The 23,771-nt window shown below is 36.9% G+C and overlaps 1 long non-coding RNA gene and 1 other non-coding gene across 2 annotated transcripts; both read right to left on the bottom strand.

Moving 5' to 3' along the window:
• Positions 1-352: 352 nt before the first annotated feature.
• On the bottom strand, positions 353-424 carry TRNAG-UCC (transfer RNA glycine (anticodon UCC)). Its single transcript has one exon. It is a non-coding gene; the product is annotated as a tRNA-Gly (tRNA).
• An 825-nt stretch (positions 425-1,249) lies between these two features.
• Positions 1,250-21,820, bottom strand: LOC148781956 (uncharacterized). Its single transcript, XR_016055991.1, has 2 exons — positions 21,542-21,820; positions 1,250-2,459 (listed from the first exon to the last, which is right to left on the bottom strand). It is a non-coding gene; the product is annotated as an uncharacterized LOC148781956 (long non-coding RNA).
• Positions 21,821-23,771: the final 1,951 nt, after the last annotated feature.

Consider the following 23,771-nt stretch of genomic DNA (forward strand, 5'->3'; position numbering starts at 1 on the left):
TCTATATAAACTTTTTCCATAAAAAAATACTTTTTAGGTAATTCTTGCATTATATTTCGATTTATATTTTTTACAATTCAGTTGCTTCTATTTTCTTTCCTTAAAAAAAATAAAAAAAATCACAAAGACTTTGTTATCTTCTTCTTCGTTATTTGCTAAAATAGCCTGTAGAAGTTGTTGCTTTTATTCACATCTTATTTTTGAGAAGCAAAATGAAATTCTTTCTTTGCTTGCTTTAAGAAAAAAAAAAAAATCACAAATACTTTGTTATCTTCTTCTTCTTTATTTGCTAAATATAACCTGTAGAAGTTGTAGCTTTTATTCACATCTTATTTTTGAGAAGCAAAATAAATGCGTTTGCCGGGAGTCGAACCCGGGTCTATTGCTTGGAAGGCAATTATCCTAACCGTTGGACTACAAACGCGCCACGTTGTTTTAGGTTTGTACTTCCCCATCAGATTCATTTTGTACAATAATGTTTTTCCCCAAATATATCACGGGAAAAGGTTTCGATACTTTCTCTACAACATAGAAGATCTATGCTTCTATTACCATCCAGCCGTCCAATTTTGATCAAGAGAGCTAGTCCCTGTTTGATCTTAAATCCGACGTCATAAAGTATTTTATTTTTAGTATTTTTATATAAATTGTATGAATATGAAATTCATTACGTGCCATCTTTTCATTAGGGGTGCACCTATAAAAAATATTAAAAATAATTTTTTTATAAAATATAGTGACCAAAATATCCCTTGAATCTTTCAAGGGTATTTTGGTCATTTAATTTTATTGAAAATATTTTTTTATATTTTTTGCTAGTGCGAGTTTAATATAGGATTGAACACCCAAAATTTGATGTCAAAATAGTTTATAGAAAAAAGTTAAAAATCAAATAGTGTAGAGATGTGACTTTGTGATGGGATAATCTTTGCCCTCCATTCAGAATGGACGGCTGGATAAAAGGAAGTATATAAATCTTATGTTGTAAGGAAAACATATAAAGGTTGCCCTAGTTTAATATCTTTCTTGCATCATTTGCATTTCTTCTTTGTGCTGCTGAAAAAGGAGAAGATAAAATACATTGTTCTTGGATGACATTGATACCTTGCCAGCCTGCCTTATGATACTAGGTGGTTACAACTAATCTTGACTCTTAAATATGAAATTAGATCGCTATTCTATTGACCAAGCTCAAACTTCGAAAGAAAATTTTTCAAATTTTGTGACACACCCAAAGTATCAGATTTCACATCGAATGGTTCTAAGTAATTGCATCAATGGTAAATAGTCTCATTATATACAATCCCTTAAAAAGGGAAAAAAAAGAGGGCGGTGAATTTCTTGCACTTAGATTTGCTTTGTTTGCATCCTTTTTGCATTTGCAAGTGAAATAAAAGTAAAAATATCACAAAAAATAAAAGAAAAAAGAGGCTTTTATTAATTTGATTTAGAGATAGAAGTTTTGGCTCCATTTGTGTGATATTTTCTATTATAAAAAATAAAAATTGAGGGTGAGGAAACATCTTTCGCGGAAGAGAGAAGAGGACCCTTTCTATTTTTTGGCCATTTTACTTTTAAAAAAAAAAAAAATGGTAGTTCCTTCGATTTTCATTTCCCTTGTTGATTACATTTTTCTGGACTTGCACGCCCCAAAAAAAAAGGATTTTCAGGCCATTTTGCTTATCAAAAAAAATCTTGCAATAAAAAAATAATTTCAAGGCTGTTTTATTTTGTCCCAAACAAACAAATTTTTTTTTAAAAAAATAATTTTCTTTTTTGAGGTTGTCTTTGTTTTCAAACAAAAAAAAAAAAACAAAAAAACAAATCATCTTTCTTGCTAAACAAAAACTTCCATTTCAAGATCGTTTGGCCTTCAAAAAGAAAAAAAAAAGAAAAAAAAAAAACCTTTAAACCTATTTGGTAAATAGAAGAAGCCCTCTCTTTGAGGCCACTTTGTCATCAAATAAAAATTTCCTACCGCCATTAAAAAATAAAAATAAAAAATAAAATAAAAAAGAGGGGGAAAATCTTTTGCATCTCTATTGTAGATCTTCTCCTCACTTATTTTCATCTTATAGTTTAGCATTTCATTTGAAATTTATTAAAAAAAAAGGAGAATATCTCCTTATCCCCTATTTTTAACTTCTATATCTCATGAAGCCCAAAAATTGAAAATATTACTTGTAAGCTAAAAGTCTTCATCTTTTCTATCTTATAACCCCCTGGACCCCTTTGACTATTAATTTTTTACCTAAACAAACACTAAAATGATACTCTAAAACTCCATCTCTCTCCCTCTCTCTCTCTCTCTCAAAACTCCATTCTCTCTCTCAATACTCTCTCTCATCGCCCCATTCTCTCTCTTCAACCCTTCCACCTCGCTCCTCATGACAAAGCACATGCCCTTTACAAATTCCACCTTCTTTTCCAGCAACCCACTCGCCAGAAAACTAAACCACCTGCCGTAGATTAGGATAAAATTATGCAATATGACTACTTTTGAATGATAAGAAGAAATGAATAAATTCATCAAGTTTAGAGAGAGAAAAAGAGAGATCATAAATGAAGGAAACAATCAAGTTAGAGAGAGGGTAGGTCATAGAAGATCATACTTGTAGAAGAAACGAATCAATCCATCAAATGTTTTTTGTCTTAAGGTACTCCTTATCATTGTAATCACTTTTTGAACCAATTTTTGAGAGAGAAGAAACATGATTTGTGTAATACATTGTTTTGAGCATTTCGGGCTAATCCACTAAGCTTCTCTATCTCTTAATTCTTTCATTTAGTTTTTTATTTTTTAAAAATTTAACTTAATGTTCAAATATGCGCCTTCTGAATTGCTTTTAAAGAGAGAAAAGACAGAAAAATAAACAAACCCATAGTCGTAGAAGCATCAGAAACAAACAGAGAGTTTTAAAGTTTCCGTGAATTCTTGGATTGTTTTCCACTTTGTAATCAACTTCTTATATCATATTAAATTTCCAACCATTTGAATGATTCAATATTTACTGGTTAAATTATTTCTATTGAATTCTATATCTTTCTTTTTATTTGTTGATTCTATCTCTGATTTTCCATTTTTTTCCTTTCTATGAAGTCATGGATTCGTCTGATAAACCAGTGGAAAAGATCGAAATAGAAGAAGAGAAAGGTGCTTTCCTTGAAAAATTGAAGGATTTCATCCATGATATTGGAGAGAAGATTTGAAGAAGCAATCAGTTTTGGAAAACCCACTGCTGATGTCTCTGCAATCCACATTCCATCAATCAATATGGAGGGAGTTGATCTTATAGTCGACCTTCTCATAACAAACCCTATATATTGAAAATCTAAAGCCACCATACACAGAGAGATTGCAGAAGAGGCTCTAATGGCCGGACCCATGCCCTATTCCAGATTTAAAAATCTAATTTATCCTCACCGTACATATTGAAAATTTGAAGCAACCATACACAGAGAGAGATTGCATAAGAGGCTTTAATGGTTGGGCTCATACCCTATTCCAAATTTGACAGCCATAGACATTGGGGACCTCTCAGGCGAGCCCTATAACCCTATTCCAGATTTGACAACAAATTAAAAGGGGGTCCATGAATCGTTAGGGCTATAAGAGGCTCTAATGGCCGGGCCGGTGGACCAAGCCGTTTTCAAGTTTTAGAGAGAGAGAGAGGTGGAGTTTTTGAGATAGGGTGTCACTTTAGTGTTTGTTTCGGTAAAACATACATGGTCAAAAGGGTCCAGGGGATTGTAAGATAGAAAAGATGAAGACCTTTTGCTTGCAGGTAATATTTTCAATTCTTGGGTCTCATGAGATATAGAAGTTAAAAAATAAGAGATAAAGGGATATTTTCCCAAAAAATAATCATAGAAGGCAATCCTCAATCCTGGCACTCTCCTTCTACTTCAAGGGGCCATTCACTTAGAACATTGAATCAGTGGACTATACTTTAGAAGGAAGTGAAGAATGCTCCAATTCCTCTTAAATCCCAACCATATTTTTTGGTATGGATTCACTCTTTAAGTGGATCCTTTTTAGGTAAAGAAGCATGGAATTACATTCGTCATAAGGGCTCCTCTCAGCCTATTTTCAAAACACTATGGTCTTCAAAGTGTCACCCTAGGGCGAAGTGGTTCTCTTGGCTGAGCCTGCATCACCGCTTTCTACTTCTTTTATCATGCTGTAGAGGGGCATTACCCTTGCCTCTGTATGCCCTTTTTGTCTCTGTAATGATGACAACATTTGTCATTTATTGCTTGAGTGTTCTTTTTTGCAAGGAATTTAGAGATCAATAGCATGGAGATGTAGAAAACCATTTATCCTAGATTGCACTATTGCAGCCTCTTTAAGGAAATGGTCAATTTTTAGATTCAAGTCTAATGGCATCAATAATATATGGGTCTCTCTTTCTTTCACAACAGTTTTGAAGGAGCATAATCATCAAATGTTCAAGGGAGGAAACTCTCGAGAGAGAGCAATTGACCAGGAGGATTATGTCATATGTTCGTGACCTGGCAGATATTAAGGCATGGCCCTATCATATCTTAGAGAAGGCATATACTGAAAACCTACGACTCACCTAGCGGCAACTAAGGATCACACTAACCAAAGTAGTTGTATGGGCATTTCCACATCCATAGTATTTTAAGTTGAAGGTCGATGGATCTTCTTTTCAAAATCCAGGTAGAGCTGGCTGCGGGGGTGTTATTAGATGGGATGATAGTTCTTTTATTGTTGTTTTGTCTATCCCCTTAGACACGACTTCAAATAATTGGGTGGAATTTCCTAGTATAGAAGCAATCTAGCAATTCAGATGAATTGTTTTCCTCTCCAAATTAAAAGTGATTCCTCATTATTGGTTCAGGTTATACAAGGCAACTGTAAATCTCCATGGGCACTCTCGTGACGGCATCTTGTTCTGACGCTCCTTCAATGACATGCTGCTTAGGTGCATTGATCAGAAAGACATAAATCATGTACTCAAAGCAGTTCACGCTGGAGTTTGTGGGATGCATCAGTCTGGCCCCAAGCTGTATAATAGAATCATCAGGATATGCTTGTAGACACCCCGATCTCGACTGAAAAGATTATTGATAGGTTGAAATGTCCCAGGCAAACTACCCAGGTATTTTAAATCATTCACCCCACCAGTACCCGTTCTTCATAAACCTAGCGTCCACCAAACCCTTACTGCTCAAAAGGGATCAAAGGCGTCAAGAGGCTGAACAAGGCGAGACAGATCCAGAGTGGCCTAACTATGAAGAATTCAAGAGGAAAGGCATGTTATCTCAATAGGCAAAAAAGCCCTATTAGAACTCCAACAATAAGGTACCATGAGTACCCAAGTCACATCATAGGCGATCTGGGACACCAAAGGCCTGACGCCCTAAGTCCAGGCCCCAATGTCCAAGCCACAACAGGATCCATTTTCAAGCTACAATAAGATCAAGATGCGTGGCGACAGAGCCAATGCCGCCAGCGCCATTTTCAATAACGCCAGGTCCCGAGACCCTCACAAGGCTAGACATAGCCTGGCCAAAGTGACTAATGTGATGGCCTGACATGTCAATCCATACCCGCCATCATGACAGGCCTGTACTAAAGCCTATACTAACATGTCAACTGTCATTACGAAGCAAGGTTGTCGATTTCTTATTACACAATGGTCAGATGCAAGTACAACCAAGACAACTGGACAACTAGTACCCGACGACATTCAGAATGTTGCTGACGCTAGTCAGAACTGCTTCAAACTGGGATTGACAAAATCAGAGCATGCCACGTCTCTTGAACAATGCTGGGCGGCAATCGGAATGCCACCGGTGCCATAGCCAATGGTGTCGGAATCTAACAAGTCATATAGAACCCACATTAATTAGCAATTAATAGCTACTTACTGTCATTATTACAACATTAATGACATGGCACCATTCCAATCAGCATCAGTGCCAATCCAAATGGCGTCGAAGCTTTGAAGACCCAAAATTTCGCACAAAACTGGATATAGGCTGTCGTGGGTTCTTTTCGCCTATAAAAAGCCCCCTTCATCTCAAGAAGAAGGTCCGAGACCTTGATAATTTATGTGCCTAGAATATGCCCAAAAATCTCTTGATCTTAAGCCTAAGCATGAGCTTGAGAGAAGAGCCCTTTGAGCAACTCCCATCCTACCAAACCCTTCAATCCAAAGCTGTAAACACAAACCCCTTCAAGCTACGCTTTAAACCGAAAGTCTTTCGGATAATCAAGCATTCTGGACCCCCTTCTTCCTATTTCTACTTGTCCCGTTAAGAACCGATAAAGTTCGGGTTGATTGTGCAAATTTATTATCTGAATCAGCGTCGGGCCTGAGGGCTTGGCCTAAATGTTGTTTTCTTCTCTTTGCTCTCCCTTTTATTTACTTTTCTAATATTCATTCTCATTTATCATTTGCATTTATGGCTTGTCTCATTTTCTTCTTCATTTCTTGATGTGGTTTGCCTTTTCTCCTTTTTATGATCTTGGCATTTATTTTATTTTAGCCAAATTTGTTTATTTTCCTTTATTTCCCCTTGTTATTGATCCTACTTATATTCTCTTAGTTAATGTTGTATTTATTGTAGTAGGTCAGTTGTATTTAATCTCTTCTTCCTTCTTCTACCTCCTTTATTAGATGATCATTTTCTACTTTTAGGTTTGCATTTATTTCTTTTAATTAGTTATATTTACCCCTTCTCATTTATCTCTTCATCGATAGGATCTTTTCCCTTTAAGAGGATATGATTTTATTCGTCTTGAGTGGGTATTTATTTCTCTTCTTTATTTCCTTCATTTTATGATGTAGATCTCTCTCTCCTTGATTTTCTTCTTTACTGAATAGTGGTTCTCTTTCCCTTTATAGAAAATATTCTTCTTGGTTAGTTATATCTATGTCTCTTCTTTGTTTCTCTCTTTTTTATGCAAAGATTCTCCCCCTTTCTCTTAATCAATCATTTCCTCTATTTTGTGGTAATATTTTCTTTTTGTATTATATCTATTTCTTTCTATCGGTTATGTTTATTCCTCATTCACTCCTTTTCATTCAATAATGCAGATTTTCTCCATCCTTCTCATTCCCTATCTTCTTTTATATATATTTTTTCTTTCCTCTTATATTTTGCTCAATAGCTTAGCCTTTCTTCTTTCCTCCTAGATATATCTTCTTTTTTTATTCTTCATTATCTCCCAGTGGGAGGTATGTTTATGTCTTCACCTTTCTCTTCCCTTCTATAATGAATCACTCTTTACTTATCTCTATCTCCTTCACCTTAACCATCTCTCTTATGCTCTTTCCTTTCATTTCTTTTTTTTTTATTTAGTTGTGTTTCTTTTGTTGCATATTATATACTAGTATTAGCTACCTTTTAGTCTCCCCTCTAATATTTTACCCCTCTTCATGTTGTATTATTATTTTTATTCACATTTCATATTCATATTCCTCTATCTTGTTGATGAGGATCTCATCCTTTTATTTCTTCGTAACCATGTAAGTATTTACACTCTTATCTCTCGTTTGCATTATATGTTATGCATGCATAGGTTATTTTTATATCCTTATCTCCATGCTTTTTAATTTCTTATTTTTCTTGCATTTAGTAGTTAGATTCTTTACTCTGGTTTACTTGCATATTGCTAGTTTAGTTGCTTATTTGTGGTTTTCTTCTTTCGTTCTCTTCTTACATTTATTTTCCTAAAATATTCCTCTTATCTCAAACCCCTTTCAAAATCTTCTTTATTGAGTTCCAAGGATGAGATAGAAGGAAAACCGAATTTGTCTGCGAACCGAGAGAGACAAGGTCTTAAGACCCGATTCTCCCTCGAAGCATATATTAATGGGGCCCATATTCTATCAACTCATTGATTTGTTTGCACCCGAAATCAAGGAGGGAGCGTAGTCCCCTACCCTCAATTTCGAGTATAAACAATGCTATTACTGGCCTAATATGATCGTTGATTCACTCATGTTTGCAAGAAACTATCCGGTTTGCCAAATTCATTCGAGTTTTATTTAACACGCTCCTAAGCCTCTCCACCCAACAGTAACAGCATGGCCTTTCGCTCCAGTGGGGTATGGGTGTCATGGATCCTATTGATCCACCATCTTCTTTGGGACATGTTTTTATACTTGTTACCACATACTATTTCTCTAAATGGGCTGAAGCCATTCCTCTCAAGAAAGTACCAAGGCTTACAATGGTTAATTTTGTACGTCAAAGTATCATCTATAGATTCGGCTTGTTTGACCGGATCACCTTAGACAATGGTCCTTAATTTCGAAGCCATCATATAGACCGTCTGGTCAATTAGTTTGGGTACCATCCTAGAGCAAATGGTATGGCCGAAGCTTTTAAGAAAACCCTTTGTGATGCCTAATGAAAATCTGTTTCTAAAACAAAGAGGGATTGGCATGAAAGACTTCTTAAAGTCTTATGGGCTTATCTCATTACAACCTGGGGTCCAACTCAGTCCACACCATATTCTTTGGGATATGGTGGTGAGGCTATTTTTCCTTTGGAAACTCAGTTACCATCACTCAGAATGGCCCTCCATTATGGGATGACGGATAAGGAGCAAGCTGCTACTCGTTATAAAGAGCTTGATGTACTCGATGAAAAGAGATTGCAAGCATAGAAAAGTCTTGATATTTACTGAAGCCGTATGTAGCGGGCCTTTGATAAGAAGATTCAGATATAGTTATTTGTTAAAGGAGAATTAGTCTGGGCAGTAAGAAGACCAATTCTTACTCATGGTTGAACAAAGGGGAAGTTTGAACCAAAATGGGAGGGGCCATTTGTGATGAAGAAAGCTTTTCCTAATGAAGCTTATGTACTGGTCAATGCCGAAGGTGAAGAAGTTATGCCCCCAATTAATGAGAGACACTTGAAAAAGTATTATTCATAGATCACGGTACAAACCGCACGACCCTAAATTGTGTGGCATCGATCCAAGTCGTAGGACCCTAAACTACGTGGATCGGTCCAAGCTATACGACCCTAAACTATAGTACATGCTCTAGTGGCATGATGTTAAACTTCATCACACATGGTCTTGAAGGCACGACCTTAAACATGCCTCTCCATGGTCATGGTGGCATGACATTAAACATGCCCTTGGAGGAATTTTTTAAGGTCATGCAACTAAACCCGCAAGGGCATCATGGTAAAAAGAGTCAAAGAAAAGAAAAGGAAAAAAAAATGACGGATGTAATAGTATCATGAGTTATTACGAGCAAAATATATCAAAATAAAGAAAAGAAAAATGGCCTCGATGAAAACTCGCAAGGCATCGTGAGTAAAAAAAACAAAAAAAAATGGCAGACAAGGTGTAAAACCCATGGGCAAAAGCGCCATAGAAAATTATTGACTAGGTCTTTGTGAAAACCAGAAATGGCACATACGCCAAGGACTTGGATGGAAACCCGAAAGGGCGTTCAAGTCACGCATGGTGGAGCTCACGTACACTCCCAAGAGAAGCGACATCCAATATCATCTCTTACACCCTTCTAGAGGAGACAAGGGTTGGTCGTAAAAGACACTGAGAGAAAGTGCAAACCATGAAGCAAAAGAAGCAAGCCAGTCAATGATGAAAGAAAAAAGCATTCATTCCATATATGAGAAGGTTACAAAAATTGTGGTGACAGTTATCAAAATCCACAAAAGGAATGAAGAGAAGAAGATAGAACGAGCAAGAGGGTTAAGAATTCATGAGCCCCTAGAAAATGTCAAGGGCTTTATAAATCTTCATCTTCAATGTTTTTGAGTGCTCTAAAGCTGTCTTCATTTTCTCTTTGAGTTTAGAGATTGATTGAGTAATTTGAATTCACGATACATTGGTCGATGCCATCTCATATTTCAGCTTCTCCAACTCTTGAGATTTGCATTGAGCCTCTACTCATTTCCGATCCAGCTGGATCTTCAGTCGGTTAAGATAAGCTTGCAGCTTTGCTGTCTCTTCTTCTGCAACCTTTATCTTTGCAAGCTATGTTGTGTCTTCATTCTTAAAGCCATCCCGGTAAGAAAGGAGAGAAGCCTTTTTCTAACTATAGCTTATCATTAGCTTCTGATGCTGAGCTAGAGAGTATTCTAAGGAAGTCACATGAGCTCCACATTGTTCCTAAACTTCAGATTCGTGTTGTGAAACTCTCCACCGTTCAAGGTCAGTCAAAATACCTTTGAATTGGTCAAAGGTATCCTTCTCAAAGCTAACGCCCCTCAAAGCAGTAGCGCAGTCCCTAACTATGATAATCTCAACTTCGAGATCAGAGAGAGAGCCTCCTTTTAACCCCTAAAAACTCGCCTTCAAGAAATTCTCTGCCAAAGAAGCCTTCATATTCCATATGATGCTTGACATAGAAGTAGGCAAAGATGAAGAGTTAGCTACAGCAAGGGGCAGAACTTAAGCAATGATAGCTGGTTCATGAGGCATAAGAAATAGGGTTTCACTAAAAAGAGCATCGCGCTTGGTTAGAGGTTCTACATCTGAAACCATTGAAGGGGACACTTTTGGAGTTGGGACAACCACAAGTTCTTAAGCTTCACTTAAAGGAACGTCTGGCTTGGATGGGGGCTCTACTTCTGAAATGGTTGAAGAGGGCACTTCTGGAGCTGTTATCTCGGTATCTGGGGCCACACTGATTGCTCCAGTACCATCATCAAGAATATTTCCTTCTATAGTAATGGTGCAAAGAAAGTCTCCATAACTCAGTGGTGAGAGAGTTGAAGACTGCACTATTTCAGGCTCAATTGGGTCATCAGCAACAGGTGTCGTTGTCTTTATCACAAGGGGAAGAACACTCTTTGAGCGATAGCTTATACTTAAAGAAGTTTGACCAAATGAAGCTGGTCAAGCTATGACGACTTCAGGAGTTGTAATAACTGGTTCTTGAATGGGAGGCACCACTTCCAATGGCAGAGTTGGGCTAGGAGAAACCTTCTTCTTTGTACGTTACTTTGGCTTGGAAGATGAATGAGGTGCTTCACTTGACACAATTTGCACAGAAGGCGATGCATCTGGACTTGATAAAGCCCTCTTACTCAGTCGGGTGCTCTTGCGGCAAACCTCAAGTTCTGCAGAGGTACTGGGTTCAATGTTCTTTAAAGCCTTCTTCTTCTTTGCTCATTTCCTTGGAGTTGCCTTGTCTCTTGATTTTGAAGAGGCCCCCTGAGTCCGTTGACCATAATGAGATTTGGCGGCTGGAGCTGAGTGCGACCCACTCCCTATCAAAGCATTGAGGTCTTGTATGGGTCGACCTTCATAACCAAAGACAGCACGACCCTTGGTCCACTTAAAGATGGAGCAAAGATCATACAAAGAGGCCCGGTTTCACCCTCAAGAGAAAGATATTGAATGCCATTATGATCTACAACCAGTGATCGAGGCATACCAAAGTCTTTCTAGTTTAGAGGGTAATCCCGAACCATGAAGCAACTTGCGATGGTTCCAAAATCAAAGTTTAAGTCAGAACGTTTGTCTTTCTAAGATTCCCATTTGTTGGTTCAAAGATTCGTGTCAAACAAAGTGATAGATCTGAATTTTATCAACACTGCCCACAGTGACATACTTTCATGAAACGAAGTATAACTTTCAATCTAAGAAGAATTTTGAAATAGTTTCTAACATGTAAATTTTAGCCCATTCAAAGATCTTTCAAATGGATATCGTTTGACCGAAAATGGACTTCTTTTGGTTAGTTAAAATCAGTGAGTACAGTAGCATCAGTGGAAAATCCAGGAAAACAGTCTTAATTTGAAACATAACTTAATTTTCATAAAGAATTTCAACAGTGGGCAAAAATGAACATTTTACTAGACTCGTACCTCTTTCTAATGGCGGTAATTTGAGATCAATCGGACCTCATTTGATTGTTCAAAAGCCTTTTTCAAAAACACACATATTCTTGAAATTTCACAGTGGCATATAACATATCTCAAGAACACATTCCATGACCTTCACTCCATGGTGAAGAACATGACAACAACTGTTCTCTCACAATGTACACACATAACATGCATTTCTTACATGTTCTAAGAATCATACATTCATTCTCAACATCCACCATTTTCATTGAACAAAAGCCCCAATTTTCAGTGAACAAGACATAAGGAATTTCTACATCCCATACACTTTCATTTCTTATTGAACTTGCATAAATTCCCATGCATCCTCATGACTACAATGTAATGGTGATGGATCCACTTACCTTGGATGTATCTTACCTCCAAAAACCTTCTCTCACAGCCTTCTTCAACCCCTACAGGGTCTGTTTTAACGGTGAGCTAAAGGGAAGCTCCTTCTTAGTTCTTGGCTAGGCCTTAAAGAGAGAGAGATGAGGAAGAAGTAAAGTAGCGTGAGAGTGAGAGGAGAGAGCTTAAGTACCCTGTGGCTGGGTGGCAGTCCATGTGGCGCTAGGTAGCGTGACACAGAACAAGTGGCGTGCATGACAACATGCACTCAGCAGGTGGTGCTCACTGTTCATGCACAACAGTGACACATGCGGCGCTACTCCATCACTCTATCTTCATAGCCGGTGCCGGCCTCTCTCTCTTCTACACAGTCGGCGCTAGCCTCTCTCTCTACTTGTCTTCTTTCTGACCCAAAAAAGTCTTGGGTTGCTACAGAAGCGCTAGTGTAGGAGTCAGTGCCCAACTCTCTAAGGCTTGGTAAATAATTCACTTCAAGAATTCTTATTGTAAGAGAAGCACAGAAGAAAAAGTGATCAATGGGCAAAATGATAGTTCAGTATGCTATGGGTTTTCAAGTGAAAGTAGAAAAGAAGGCATTAAGATTTTTTGCAAAATTTCGGAAGCATCTTCCCTATCTGCATAAGGTTGACAGAAAATGTGTTTGTGTTGAGTTTATGCGGCTTTTAAAGGCCTTATGAGTGCTTGTAAAATGAAATGATATAGTGGAACATGAACTCAGTGGGAGTGTGGTCTCTCGTGGATCATACTAAACAAATAATATTTGCTGATACCGAACTGTGCATGACAATCTAGGCCAGTCGGTTGGGAAAAACCTCTGTTACCTGAGCATAGAGAACAAATCGTGGAGGGTTCTAATAGGTCATCCCTTGATGAGGTCGGAGCATATGCCCAAATGAGTGAGCCGAATGACAATGTGACCCTTGTGTGTGATGGTGGCCTATAGAGATGGGGGCCAAAGCCTCATTCATGTGTCATAACACAACATCTATATTGATAGATCGTTCGGGAAAGCAAGTAAGCCACCTTCTGGGTGAAACGTATGCATGTGTGAGAGATACCCCTATGTACTATAGGAGCTGTGGTCGCATCAGGTCTATATAACCTTGACTCGTCTCCAGAGGAGGATCTGAAATCCACAGACTGAGATTGCGACATCTTGGCTCATCAGCCAAACTTTGGTGACCTGCTAATGAGCCTCTGCTAAGACTGTGGGTCATGAAAAACACTGGGTCGGTATGATCAAGCAAGTGAGGTATGTAGTTTACAATTGAAGATGGAGTGCCCCCTGATTGTTGATTCTTAAGCCATGTGGATCATTTTCCCATCATATTAATTTAATTATGTTTGTTTATGATAAAAATTATTTTATAATTATTATTTAAATTTTTATGAACGTCTGGATATTTTATTTATGAAATTTAGATTTATAAAATTAAAGATATTGATTTTACAATAGTTTAAATATTCAAATAATATTCTAAAATATTTTTATTAATTTTAAATATATAAAAATATCATGAGGGCCCATTGTGTGCATGGGCCCATCATATTTCTAGAAAGTGAGGCCAATGAGTGCCTCCCTTGGGTGGCACGCCCCACCCTTTATTCTCTTTCATGGTTTTATAGTGATATGATATGTGGCCATATGGTTGGAAGATATTGACTAAATATTGACTTTATATATCTTTGAAAGATTGAGTAGACTTGTACTATTTTATGGTATGCACAATATTTTGATTAGATTTAATTTATTTATTTTCTATTGATAGGAGAATGGTTTAGTAAATGGGGATAATAGTTCATGCACCTTCCCTAATGTTGATGGCCTATCTATGGAATGGATGGCTCAAATATCTCACCCCACAAATCACCCAAGATCAATGGTTTATATTCAATCTCATAAGAAGAAGCAAGCCAAGGAAATCCCTAAGAAACCCTAATCTTATTCAAAACCTATAAAAAAAAGGATTGTCTCTACCCAAAATCTATACACCTTATCTTTTTATCTCTCTCTTAGAAAAGTTTCTTTCTCTCTCTCATGAAAACACAAAGGGCGCACGTCCCACTATCTCATCTTTGATCTCTTTCTCTCCCACATTGTAAAAAGGGGCTAAGGGTTTAGGCTATGGGATTCTTCTATCCCCCAGCTCTCAACTATAAATTTGGGGCTACGGGTTTTAGGGTGTAGCAAAAAAAAACAAAAAAGAATTCATATCTCTTAAACTAGGTTGCTAAGGGAATTCACCTAGGGTTGGAGTTTATAATCAAAGGGGTTCATGTTCTATTGGTGTGGCTTAACTTAAACTTGATTTCCCGTTTGATATTGAAGGTTGATCATTGATTTCCCGCATATTATCTGAACCGGGCTTATTACACTCGGTGTGGGGTGTAATAAGCCCGGTTGAGATAATCTCTGGCACTCTTCACTTTATTACTTGCAATCTTATCTTTAAATTCTCAAACATAGTGCATAGTTATTTCAATGACATCAAGTTTTAAGATCTTGGTTTTATTGTTATGTTGATTTTATTTTAAAGCATGTGTTATTGTAATAAGACCACTTGTAAGTAATATTTTGCTAAAACAAAAGAGGTAAAATAAATCTAAAAAAATTATACGATTCCCCAGTAAAAGATCACATAGGTATTTATTTCATTGGTATCAGAGCTATTGATACTTGATGTCATTAGTTGTCTTTTCTCTTTATTGAGTCTAGATCAAGTTTGAGAATGAGATATAAGAAATCTAATGACTTTTGTGGTCAAGTAATACATCACGGTCAAAGAATTATTGGAATATTCAAACACCAAAAATGCACTTTGCATAATGGGTATTATGGGCAATTTTGAATAAAAGATATGAAGAAGATAATGATGTATTTTTTTATGGGATACTTCAATGATATTGTGCGTATTTGCGATTAGAATCTACCTACAAAATTTTAGTGGAAGATCCTAAGGGAATTGAGAGTTATGAAATCATCAATGAATGGTGTCAATTCTGATCCTGCAAAATCCAGGAACTGTTCTTTGAGTTCCATGATTTTTTCCACCAACCATATGATTCTATTTCTTGCTGAAATTTTACTGTAACTCATAAAATTGAGTCTACCTTCAAACAATAAAGTCTTTGTAGTTTGAAAGATATGATCAATTTATTAAAGGTTGCGGAAGTGTTGTTTTCTGCAACGAATATTATTTCCATGACTTTGAAGTCATGGTTTTATGTTTATTCTTAACATTATATTTTATGGTTCACACTAAGTTTTTAACTCCCATTCTGAGTTTGATTTCCAATAAAATTTATTTGAGAGAGAAATATTTATGCGAAGAGAGGAATAAAAATTTTGGAATGAAAAGAGGTCATCCTGAATTTTTTGCAATTTGGTATGTTCTTCATTGAAACATGAATAGTTATATTTATAAAGCCTACTTAACATAGTGATATAGGGCTTATGAAAATATATGTGTTACTATTATATGTCTACTTTCAAAAAAAATTGGCTTGAAAAGAAAACTCCATGAGGGTAGAGAAAAAAAACAATTTTATTAGAAAGTGTTTATCCTAGAATTCTGCAGTATGATTTATTTTGTGATGTAAATGTCACTTATATATTTCTCTAAAGAAAAGTATTGTTTGGGATTCACATTATGATGTTATGATTTGGTTTTGAGTCTAGTTTTAAACATAAAAGATTTTAAGAAGACATTCTTTGAGGATTGAGATAAACAAATTTTTAATAGAGAGGTGCTCAGCCTGATTTTCTACTGATAAAATTGCATTGTGACGTAAATGTCACTAAAATGAAGACTCAATAAATGATATGATTTAGGGATAGAACTCGGCTTAGTTTTATATTTTTTAGTGTATTTCAATACTCAAAAGGCTTCGAAGATAAACTCTTTATAAGTTGAGAGATATCATATTTTTATCATGGGATACTCATTTTTTATTCTACAGTAAATTAAAAGATGTGGCATGTTAAGGCACATATTTGGATTTCTAATTATGAAGACATTTTTTAGGGTTAATTTAAAAAGGTTTTAAAGTGTGCCATGAGTGTGGTTTATTATAGTAAAACTTCATATAGAGATAATACAGAGTTGACGAGATAAGACACTCTATATGAAGAATGTTCGATTTGAAAATAACATAAACAAGAAGAAACACAATACCTATAAAAGAATCTTGGCTTATTCAAAATGAAGGGATATATAAAGGGACTTGGTGGTAACATAGAAACACTAAAGATCAATGAGAGAATTGAAATTGTGATATTTGAAATCATGGGATGAAAAAGATTTTTATTCACGGTGTGAGACAGGGAGAATCCAAGTGCCAAAAAGATGGACACTTCATGACATGTGAAACCGATGACCAATGTATTATCCATCAGTTGCGTGCTCTTCCAAAATCACAAAATCTTGTCAAACTCTTAAAAGCAATGAATCAAGAAAGCCCAAATACCACACTACATGGTTTTGAGGTATAAAATCTATCCCACATTACATGGTAAGGTCATATAGGAAAATAAGATTCGATAACTTTTTATTTTATGCTTTGGTTATATTTTGGCTATTTTTTTTTATGAATATGTATGGAGTGTATGGACATTAAGTGATTGGTGCTAACAAATTTGAAAGAGCCGATTTTTTAATACCATATGTTTTAGTGCATCGTTGTGCAAGAGTATGAACTACTTAAGGTAGTAATATACATGGAGATGTGATTTGATCAAGGGTTTTGAGCCCTAAGGATGAAACACGAGATATGGATGTGGCTCATTCAAATATGTAAGCACGAAGGGAGTGTTCTAATGAAACTCGATCTTAGTGACCATCCTCCCAATAATGTCTATAATATAATGTGTTGCATGTGATGATGATCTCTTGATAAATTCTCCATATTTGCCAAAAAAGAAGTATTTTGTCAAGGCTTTAATGGACATTCTTTAGTCATGCTTTATTTTGGATAAAATTATAAAATGATATTTATGATTTGTTTTTGTGGCCATGAACTTGACTTGGTAGAAAATTAAAGGTAAATGCAATAAAATGATTTATAAAGGCTGAGCATATATTCTAAAATTTATTTGGATGATTTGATAAAACTTATATATATATATATATATATATATATACCAAGTCAATAGATTTTTTATTATAAAAAAAAAAACATTGTGTCTTGAAGGTATTTTTAAAAGTGGGAAAAAAATTATCATGCTGTTTTTTTTTAAATACCCATATATCTTGACCCATGTTTCTAGTTATTTAAAATCCTCCATTACCTAATACATTGAACCATATGGAATGATATACGAAGACCATCTTAATAGGCTTCATTGACACATGTTGTGTTGATTAGATAACTTGGTCTATATAAATTTACTAGCAAGACAAGTAGTGTAGTTGAACCTTTGTGGTACATGAAGGTTTTGCATATTGTAAAAGCAATGGGCATTGAATTACATATTGCTTGAGACTTGTTATGCTACTTCATGATATAGGCATAGAAATGTTGAGAATGTATATGTTGTATGTGTAATAATTGAGCGGGAGCTACTACAGTCCCATGTTTCTTTCAGTTACTTGGGTATTCAGATATACAGGTGCAAGCTATCTCACGGATCCAGATGATGTAAAATCTACATCTGAATATGTGTTCATGCTTGGAAAGGGTACATATTCTTGAAAATCAAAGAAAAAAGATGTGGTGGAATTATCCACTATAGAGGCAGAGTACGTGGCATGTTGTTTGGTGGCTAATGAGATTGTATGGATTAAGAAATTTTTTAATCAACTTGACTTTGACCCTGTGCGTTGTGAGATAGTAAGGATTTTATGTGACGACACGGCGGTGATGTGCATATCAAAGGAGCGACGATTTCATAAGAACTCTAAGCATATAAAACCATGTTTTTATCACTTGAGAAATGAAGTAAGATTGAGAAAGATCGAGATCCACATAAACTAAATATTCTAGTGGGAGCACTTGCTAGCATTTGATAGGCCAAATGGAACAACAAACTATAATGTTGTTCACCCATGGAACTTGGTTGTATGGCTACAGAAGGGCGCAACTTATTTGAAGAACTCACTTGAACTCATGAATATACGACCCTATGTGATGAGGGTACATGAAGGTCTTCTGTAATAACAAATCTGTGATTGGCGATGCGATATAAAAGATGGGCTACGATCACTTTTGGGATGAGATCCGAGCAGCAAAGAGAAAAAGACATTGCCTCTATAAATCCTTTTGTTAAAGGATTGATGGAGAAATCCATGATTAATGTATTGAGAGAGACTAAGTGAAAAATTCTTGAGAGAGAGCTTGTAATTGAGAGAGAGAGATGGGGATGAGAGAAAGTGATGATGAGAGAATGTAAGACCTTCAAAGGCCAAGTGAGAGATGTTGGGTTTATGTGGCCTTTAAATACCTTATGAGTGCTTATAAAATGAAATAATATAATGAAACATGAACTCAATGGGAGTGTCGTCCCTTATGGACCATATTAAGCAAACGATATTTGCTGATACCGAACTGTGCTTGACGATCTAGGCCAATTGGTTGGAAAAAACCCATGTTACCTGAGCATAAAGAGTAAACCGAGAAGGGTTCTATGGGTCATCCCTTGATGAGGTCGGAGCATATGCCCAGATGAGTGAGCTGACGGACTGTGTGACCCTTGTGTATGATGGTGGCCTACAGAGACGGGAGTTAAAACTTCATCCATGTGCTATCACACGACATGCATATTGATAGATCGTTCGTTAAAGCAAGTAAGCCACCTTCAGGGTGAAGCGTATGCATGTGTGAGAGATACCCCTATGCACCATAGGAGCTGTGGTCGCATCCAGTCTAGGTGACCTTGACTCATCTCTAGGGGAGGACCTGAAATCCACAGACTAGGATTTGCGACCCCTTGGCTCATCGGCCAGACTTTGGTGACCCGCTAATGAGCTCCTGCTTGAACTGTGGATCATGAAAAACACTGGGTCGGTCTGATCAAGCAAATGAGGTCTGTAATCCATAGTTGAAGGTGAAATGCCTTTTGATTGTTGACTCCTAAGCTATATGGATCATTTTTTCATCATATTAATTTAATTATGCTTGTTTTATGATATAAATTATTTTAAAATTATTATTTGAATTTTTATGAACATCTGGATATTTTATTTACGAAATTTAAATTTATAAAATTAAAGATATTAATTTTATAATAGTTGAAATATTCAAATAATATTCTAAAATCCTTTTAATAATTTAAAATATAAAAAATATCATGGGGGCCCATTGTACATATGGGCCCACCATATTTATAGAAGGTGGGGCCCATGAGTACCTCCCTTGGGTGGCACGCCCCACCCTTTATTCTCTTTCCTATTTTTTAGTGATATGACATGTGGTCATATGGTTGGAAGATATTGACTAAATATTGATTTTATATATCTTTGAAAGATTTTGTGGAAAGATTGAGTAGACTTGTGTTATTTTATGATATGCACAATATTTTGATTAGATTTAATTTATTTAATTTCTATTGATGGGAAAATGAGATAATGGTTCACACACCTTCCATAATGTTGATGACCCACCTATGGAATGGATGACTCAATTCATTCACCCCACAAGTTACCCAAGATCACTGGTTCATATTCAATCTCACAAGAAGAGGCAAGCCAAGAAAAACCCTAAGAATAATCTTGTTCAAAGCCTATAAAAAAAGATTGTCTCTACCCAAAATCTACACCTTTATCTTTTTATCTCTCTCTTAAAAAAGTTTTTCTCTCTCTCATGAAAACCCAAAGAGAACACGTCCCACTCTCTCATTTTTGATCTCTTCCTCTCCCACATTGTAAAAAAAGGCTAAGGGTTTAGGCTATAGGGTTCTTCTCTCTCTCATCTCTCAACTATAGATTTGTGGCTAAGGGTTTTAAGGTGTAGCAAAAATAAAAAAAAAGAGAATCCATCTTTCTCAAACTAGGTTGCTAAGGGAATTCACTTAGGGTTTGAGTTTATAATCAAAGGGATTCATGTTCTATTGGTGTGGCTTGGCCTAAACTTGCTTTCCCGGTTGATTATTGATCCCGTGCCATCGGATAGTAGTGACTCGGTGTGGGGTGTAATAAGCTCGGTTGAGGTAATCTCCGACACTCTTCACTTTTATTACTTGCAATTTTATATTTATGTTCTCAAGCATAGTGCATAGTTATTTCAATGGCATCAAGTTTTAAGATCTTGGTTTTATTGTTATGTTGATTTTATTTTAAAGCATGTGTTATTGTAATACGACAACTTATAAGTGATCTTTTGCTAAAACAAAAGGGGAAAATATATATATATATATATGATTCCCCGATAAAAGATCACATAGGCCTTTCTTTCAGTTTGGCTAATCCAAAGCACCGAGGAGATTCTAAAAAATCACAAGTCCGTGGGTCAAAGCCCATCACGAAAAGTGACCTGAAGAGCTTCCTTTTCTAGCATCAAAGTGCTCAATAATGCATAAAAATGCATGACTATGCATGAAAATGCATAACTATGCTAAACAATGCATAAAAATGCTCAGAGGATGCATAAGTGTGCATAACCTTCCTTAGTCATGCTAAAAAATGCATGACAGTGCTTAGAAGTGCTCAATGAAGCTTAAGGATGCATAACTATGCAATAAAGATGCTGAAAATGTCAAGATATAATACAAAAACGCATTTAGAATGCAAGGGGTACATGAAAATTCTAAAAAGATGCTTTGAATGCTTAGGCATGCATAAAAGAATATGGGAAATGAAGGGTTGCCCAAGAATGTGAGGGGTCGCATAAAAAATGTTTCAAAATGATCATGGCGCGCAAGGAAATATTCGTGATGCTCCAAGAAGATATTGGTGATATTCAAGAAAATATTCGTGACGGTGATGATCATGATGCTCAAGAAAACATTCATGGTGCTCAAAAATATTGGTGATGTTCAAGAAAATATCTGTGACACTCAAGAGTATGTTCGTGATGCTCAGAAAAATATTCATGAGGTTCAAAGTGATATTCCTGATGCCCAAACATGTTCGTGATGCTCACAAAAATTATTTGTGAGGCTCAACGTATGATCGAAATGCTAAATGAATGTGCAAGATGTGCTGAGCATGCTCAATAAATGCCTAAACATGCTCAAGGATGATCAATTTATCAAGACTATGCTCAAACTATCACGACTATGCCCAATGACCAAGATTATTCATGCATAAATTCAAACATGAACCATGCAAGGAGAGGCAAGAAAGATATAGAAAGCATCAAAAGCATTAATGGAAAAGAAGATGGTTACCTTGAGGGTTAGAAGAGCTAGGCATGGTCTCAAAGTCCCCTTTAAAACTCACTTTCTCACTCTAAGAGAAGGGTCTCTCTCACTTTCTCTCTCTAAAAATCAGAAAATGAAGAGGAATGAAGAAAATGGAACCCCTTTGGCCCTTATATAGCCCTGATTCAATCTCTTTCCCCGACGTACCCCCACATACCCCACAAAGACTCTAGTCCATGCAAATTCACAAGGAGGGATTTTGACGAAGATGGAGAGCCTAGACGTTAAAGAAAAAGGTGAAATGACAGCCTCCGCCCTTGCCTGAGCCTTTGATTTAAAAATTACCCCAAGGGCACGAAAGGTAAATATCCACCGAATAATGTCAAAACGGGGCGAACCCCGGCTCGTTGCGAAGCTCGAGCCGGGCCTAGTCTAGAGGCGCTCACCACAAGCTGAAATTAGGCCCTTAGACTAGCCCGTCCTTCTCTCTCCTCTCTGTCAAAACTCCTAGGCCTGGGCCTGGGCCTGGGCCTCGGCCTGTCTCTCCTTCTCTCACTCTTTCTTCCCTAACTCCCTCTCACGTGTCTCCCCACTATCTTTTTGTCTCTCCCTCATGCACTCAATACATGGATCCGTCACTCTCTCTCTTCCATTCTTTGTTGTCTCTCTCTCTCTCTCATGCACTTAGGGATACGGACGCGTGCCTAAAGCGGGTCTGTCATCTCTCCTCACCCCACACACCCTTGTTCTTATCTTCTCATTCAAGTTCTTCTTCTTCTCATTTGTCACTAACTCACACGAGCCTGTGGGTTTGCCATGAGCTCAGCACATACTTGTGCACTTTATCACAAGTGATAAAAAGGGTTAAACCCTTATGAATTCATTTACACACTCTAGCCCCTCAGTGAGTAACCTATTCAAGCTATGTGAAGCTCAAAATCCTTGAGCTCATTAGCCCTTTTTTTCAAACCCACTAGGTTTAAACTCTGAACCTATTAACCCAATAAAACCTTGGATTCAGTTTAATGAATTTTGATGGGGTCCATATTATCCATCCAAGACCCATTTTCAAAACCACCTTCAAACCCATTGGGTTCAGACATTTCTAAAAAAAATGGTGCACCCTCACCTAGGTAGTCATCATTGCTAAGGATGCTTCTATCCTTAATACACCTTATCCCCTGCGGAGACACACTAAGTATTTTTTAAGGATATACTTGTCCTTAGTATGCTCAAACACGACTAGGGGAACACCCTTTCGTAAGTCCCAAAAATACAGTCAAGCCTACCATTTGGCTCATACATGGCTTCCACTAAAAATTTTGAGGACTCACAAAAACCATGAGAGTCCCAATCACCAGACGTATCATCCCCGTGGGTCAGGTAAACACTATCTCTTTATCAAAGAAATTACCTCTTCTACTGAAATTTCATGAACCCTCCTAAAACCCCTTCACTTGGACTTCACTTAAGAACTCCATTATCCCCAAGGATCCATACCAAAAAAATGCCCTACTCGTCTGAACCTTCATATAACCCCATGAGTAAAGCCATACTTGAAGATTCATATGGATCCTAGTCCTTAATAGTCCATCACTCCGAATGGTCCATCATCTCCAATGGTCCATCATCTGCAGTGGTTCATCACCCAGTAGTCTATAATCCCTAGTGATCCGTAATCCCTAATAAGTCTTCATCCCCAGTGGTGCAGATATGCTATGATCAGTGTATGAAGCATATTATACCTTCATCATCAAAGAAGCATTCCAATCCCCAGGGAAGTAACCATTTCTTCACCCAGAGGACATAAATTATCCTCAATGGGTTTTCATACACTAGGTATCTCATGGTTCCCCTATATCCCAACAAGCATGAGTCATTCATCACCTTGCCAAACCCAAAAACATCCCCAGTGGTGTTCACCCTCCTAATAAAGCTTCACTCATAGTATTTGTCACCTCAGTGAGCCTCATACAGACATAACTCCTCCATCCTATTCATGATCAAGGAGGAGGTCTTCTCTTTAATAAAGACGGACACAACCATGAAGTTGTGGGTAAAATCATCCAAACAACAAAGATGCCAGGCATGAGTAAAAGTGATAATTTCTAGCGGACATAGCTACAAAGCTATCGGTAAAATTGCCAAGAAATAAAATCGGGTATGGTGAAAACCCTAAAGGGCACCATGAGTAAAAGTGAAAGACAGGCGTGACCATGAAGCCACGAGTAAAAGTGTTCTAAAATATAAAACTAGG

Source organism: Amborella trichopoda, chromosome 5 (assembly GCF_054954075.1).
Source record: "Amborella trichopoda isolate Santa Cruz 75 chromosome 5, AtrichopodaSantaCruz75HAP2 v2.0, whole genome shotgun sequence".
In the NCBI taxonomy this organism is placed as follows: domain Eukaryota; kingdom Viridiplantae; phylum Streptophyta; class Magnoliopsida; order Amborellales; family Amborellaceae; genus Amborella; species Amborella trichopoda.